The 5,218-nt window shown below is 42.5% G+C and overlaps 1 long non-coding RNA gene across 1 annotated transcript; it reads right to left on the bottom strand.

Moving 5' to 3' along the window:
* Window positions 1-466: 466 nt before the first annotated feature.
* On the bottom strand, window positions 467-1,788 carry LOC119497451. Its single transcript, XR_005208925.1, has 2 exons — window positions 1,660-1,788; window positions 467-651 (listed from the first exon to the last, which is right to left on the bottom strand). It is a non-coding gene; the product is annotated as an uncharacterized LOC119497451 (long non-coding RNA).
* Between the last annotated feature and the right edge of the window lie 3,430 nt (window positions 1,789-5,218).

Here is a 5,218-nt window from a genome sequence, read left to right as displayed (position 1 = left end):
GGGCGTGTTGCTTCAGGTAGTATGATCCAGAGCACTGGTGGACTCAATGGGGGACAGTGGGGGCAACTGCCCCCCTTGGTGCCCCCTTGTTAGAACAAAATGCAGCAAAAGGGCCTTCTTGGATGCCCCTATGGTTGATCAAACATGATGAAGTGCCCTCTAGGTTGCCCTTCCAGTGGAGAAAACATGATGAAGTGTCCTCTAGGTTGCCCTTCCAGTGGAGAAAACATGATGAAGTGCCCTCTAGGTGTCCTTTCAGTGGAGAAAACATGATGAAGTGCCCTCTAGGTGTCCTTCCAGTGGAGAAAACATGATGAAGTGTCATTTAGGTGTCCTTCCAGTGGAGAAAACATGATGAAGTGTCATATAGGCTGCCCTACATGCTAAAACAGTAAAAATACGGAATATATGAGAATGAACGTAATAGTAAGGGTGACATCATGTTTCTGAATACACATCAATAGCTCATATCACCATGTTTTATTATTGCTTGCCTGTCGTATTGAGTTCACCCTTCATAGGAGACACTTGAGCATGTTCCAACTTCAGGTTCAGCTCCATACTTTTCACCATTCTCTTCTTCAGGGACACTTCGACCTCTGAGGATGCAGTTTGCTGATCCAACAAGTTCTTGCTGCTCAAACCTCATTTCTAAAACAAAAACCATGAGTCCAGCTCTTCTCTTCAGTTCTCTCTCACTGCTCTGCTAATGTCACCGTCACTGCATGTCCTCTGGGCCAATTACGCAGTGTGTATTGTCTGATCGGGCTACATATTGTTTCAGCAATCAGCACCACTGTGGGACTGTATGTGTGAGGGATTGTGTCTATGTGTGCATGTAATTTATTATCTGATGTGATGAGTATCTGTGCGGTGGAGAGTGGAGAGCATAGCAGAGATTGGACGATAAAACGGAGAGAAAGAAAGACCTGACTCCTGCCTTTCTGTCTTTTCAGGGGCCCAGTCTGGCTCTAATCAGGGAGCCGCGGGGCCGACTGCACTCAATTATTCACTCATTAGTCAGCAAACAGGAGAGAGGCCACTAAAAGCTGTGTTCCCCGCATGCTACTGTTCACAGAGCACAGCCCTCTCTTTGTCTTTTCACCGCTCTGTCACTTCTCAGACACGCGGTATACTTGCTGTTACATTTTATAGCTTTAGTTTCCAAACCATTGCTTCCCGACTTGGACTTGAGCAGTACAATAGCTCCAGAGCCTCAGTGATTGTAAATGCCAGAACTGTAATGGATATTAGATGACACCGCCAGCTGCAAACACAATCTGATGGCCCTGACTCTGAACTAACTGTGTTCCCTTTCTACACATTTACCAGGACTGGGAGACTGCCAGGAACCAGGCCTTATTTGTCTGTTTTTGTTGTTTGGATTTTTATTTTTTGGGGTGGGGGGGGTGGGTGGGTTGTTGTTGTTGATTTTTTTTTTTGCTTTGACACCATCACAGCTATTCAAGGGAATATAGCGAGACAGTATTGCCCTCAGCAAGGATGGGATTGGCAACTCAGACAAAATCAATATCTATAACACAACGGGTTGTAAGGGAGCAAAGGATCATGGAAAAATACTGTTGGTCATAATCGTTGGCTAAATTGCCTGTCTACTTTGGCTCCAAATGTTGTCTGGGTGCCGTAGCCTTGACTTACCGCCTGTGGAAACTGTTGCTGTTAAGTTGGCCCCTCTTTTGAGTCTGACACTCATTTAGTTGGCATGGTTTACTGAACCCCATAGAATGCAGTCGATAGATGGACAATAGAGGATGTGTGCTGGGCCGGGCCTGGAAAAATATCTCAGTGCCCCGATGGGGTTATTTATTTATTTGTTTATTTATGAACTGCTGAACATAGAGATAGAACACCCAAAGGGGCAGATCAACAGAACACAAAACTAAAAGGCACAGATTGCTTTGTTTTCCAGTGTTTTTTTCCTGTATAAATTTAGACCATATTTTTTAAATTACATGCACAAATGGCTTGTGTCCACACTAGGGTTGGGCGATTGGACAAATATATCGGCTATCGGCGATTGGCTGAGAACATCGCCGGTTGTTTTTTTGGAGGGGCCGATGCTTGTCATTTTATTTTGCTAATTTAATGGTCTGCCTCCGAAGAACGAGAGCCGCTCAGCTGCGAAACTAATTCAAACTCACCAAAACCGTCTGGTTTAGTCTTTCCAACAATCACCAACTCTGGTTTGATCGAAATAAATCCTCATTTCAACAAGTTATCCCTCTCTGCCCGTTGAGCAGCAGCTGAGCGGCTCTTGTTCTTCGGAGGCGGACTATTAAATTAACAAAATAAAATAACAAACATCGCCCAAACAATGGGCAAAAAAAACAATATTTGTCCGATCGCCCAACCCTAAATTCCCTGACACACCGAGCTGACGGTTGGCCGTCAGCCAGTTTGGGGCTGTCGGTGAGCGTCTGTCAGCCTAGTTTTTTACGTTGTGTCCTGCACCGTTGGCTCTAGTCTGCCTGTCTGAGTTTTTTCGGCCATTTCAGCATGTTGAATTGACGGTGGCATCCGACGGTGAGAGAAATCACTCTGATTGGATGTTCAGCTTAAACGAATCAGTGCACGAGAAGAGAAATGGACGTGAGGAAAGCAAACCGAGTAAAGTCAAGAGGAAAACCACACAGAGAATACTCTTCTCATGTTTCATCTTCATCACATCTGATCATTCCAATACACCAATATTTTCACAATGATGTGAACATCTGGAATGAAGCTAAGTGGTGAGTGAGAGTGGTGTGAAAATGGTTGCCATTTCGTATCAAAAACCACGGCTTGTATATCCGCCGTCCTCGGTCTTCCGGTTTCCCTTTTTGAATGACGAATACAGACTACCACCGCCTGCTGGTGTGGAGAGTTATTTCCTCTCACGCAGGTGCAGAATGTACGTGGTATAGTTGGCCGTCGGCTGTAGTCTTTGTGGTGTGTTCCAGTACAACATTTTGGCCATGACAAAAAGTGGACGCGAGGCCCTGCAACAGGCGGCCTTTGTCGCCGCTAGTTCTTTGATGTCGGGTTGGTGAGTCTGGTCTTATAGGCTTTACATTTGGGATGGTGTCATGCAAATAGCTTTTGTTGTTGACGTTTGGCCTTCATGGTTTGGAAATTCATAATAGAGTACTAATTAACCAGGTTTGCAGTTGAAAGTGTCCTGTGAACATGTCTTCTCTTCTGTAATGGAGGTCTGTGGGCTTTTTGGGCTGTTGGGGAGTTTGTAGTTGTAGTACCGCAGCTGGCCACCGGGGGACAATTGGTACAAGACTGATTGAATAAGCCAGATCCAGCTCTCTTCATACAGTCATGGGTTGTGCACATGAAACATGATGCAAATAACTGTGTGAAGAATTAAAATAGAGAGCTTGAGAAATGAGTTTATACCCCTCCTACTTTCACACACAGACACCTGATTAATGGCTGTGTAACAGTCGGTGTGATTGTTGGACTTTTGCACTTCATCTGAAGCATAATTGTGTCTTAAATCTGAGCCCCAGCCTCTTCTTATATTGATGTTAAAGTTATCTCACATAAGTGAGCAGGTTTTGTTTTGATTTTTGGTCATTTCGATTCAGAATAGATTCATGATATACAGTACCTTTAGGTGTGTACAGTACAACATGATCTCGTTGATTTAAGGTGGATACGGCTGCCTTCTTGTGGTCCTAAGTGTATTCATCATTATTATTCATCTTCACTCACCTGCATGATCTGTCTTCCCTGAGGTCGTCATGACATCATGAATTAATCTCAACTCTCACCATCTTTGTCTTTCTTAGTTTTCTGTCTCTCCACCAAGCGCTCTCTCTCGGCCTCTCACTCCCTCCTGTGCATTCACCTGCACACCCTTCACAACAGAGCTGTCAGCAAGGTGTGCGTGTGTGTTGTGTGTGTGTGTTAATGAAACTGACAAATCCACTCTTGCTACTCCTCCTACTCCAAACCAGACCTGACAAACAAATGAAATATGCATGCTCAGCAATTTGTTCCCCCTTCTCCCGGCAGTGGTCTTCTGCAGAAGCTTCTTCCTGAAAAGTTCACTTTAAGACTGACAAACAGCTTCCAGTATGTTGCTGCCTGCTTGTCACATCGTACCGTGAATTATCAGAGGTTTGCCTTCGTTCCAGGGTCATGAAACGGTGTTTACAGGCTCATTTTAGGTTGTTTTAATAAACTAGGGCTGTCCTGAATAGAATAGCATGTTTTGGGCTTCAAAGCTTCAGAGAGAAATATTCAAAGCTATCCGAAGCTTCGGGACAGCGCCGCTGCTGCACTACTGTACACACACACACACCTCTACACATAACAAACAGCCATATCCATCTGAGAATAACTAATAATAATTAATGTTTAATATGAATAATTAATATTGAATATGAATAATGAATAATGTTGTGGGATTATTCCTTATGTCATGGGCTTTTTGGGGATTTATACATTTGTATTATGCATTTTATTTGTTATAGTTGATTTTAATTGCTTTTTAAATTATTTTGGTGTATTATTGCTTTCTGAGTACTTGATTTCATTCCCTTTCATGTATCAACATGTTCTGGAATGACAATAAAAATTCATTGATCCTTAATTATGTAATCAAGGATCAATACTGTATATATATATATATAAATAAATAGAAATGTCTTGATCCTTGATTACATAATTATATATACAGTATATATACAGTATATATATATATATAAAAAACTAACTACAGTAACTAACTTGTGTCAGCCCTATAATAAACGTAACTTTAATTTACCTCCACTTTAAAAGGTGGAGGTTTCTGGGAAACTCAAATGGTTTTCAGCCTTTATTATTTTAATTTCTAAAGAAATGCACATATACTGAATATGAAGTATATCCACTACAGTAGAATTTATCAGTGTACTACCATCAGAATAAAGGTATTCCTCTCGCTTCAGGACACACTGCACTCTTATATTACAGTTGGAATTTTATTGGTCAGAGTTTGTAACTTTGTCAGGACCTACAGCCGACAGATCCAAGATCAGATGTCACCGGTCACATGCCAAATGATACCAACTCCTCCACAGCTCATCTCAGTTGTTGTTTTTACCCAAAGTGCATCCTTGTCAACTAGTGATGGGAATTCCGTCTCTTTTTAGTGAGCCAGATCATTTGGCTCAGCTCACCAAGAAGAGCCGGCTCTTTCGGCTCCCAAACGGCTCTTCATTTT

Source organism: Sebastes umbrosus, chromosome 11 (genome assembly GCF_015220745.1).
Source record: "Sebastes umbrosus isolate fSebUmb1 chromosome 11, fSebUmb1.pri, whole genome shotgun sequence".
NCBI classification, from domain to species: Eukaryota; Metazoa; Chordata; class Actinopteri; order Perciformes; family Sebastidae; genus Sebastes; species Sebastes umbrosus.
Note: the sequence above shows the minus strand (reverse complement) of the source record. Positions and strands in the feature narration are given on the sequence as shown.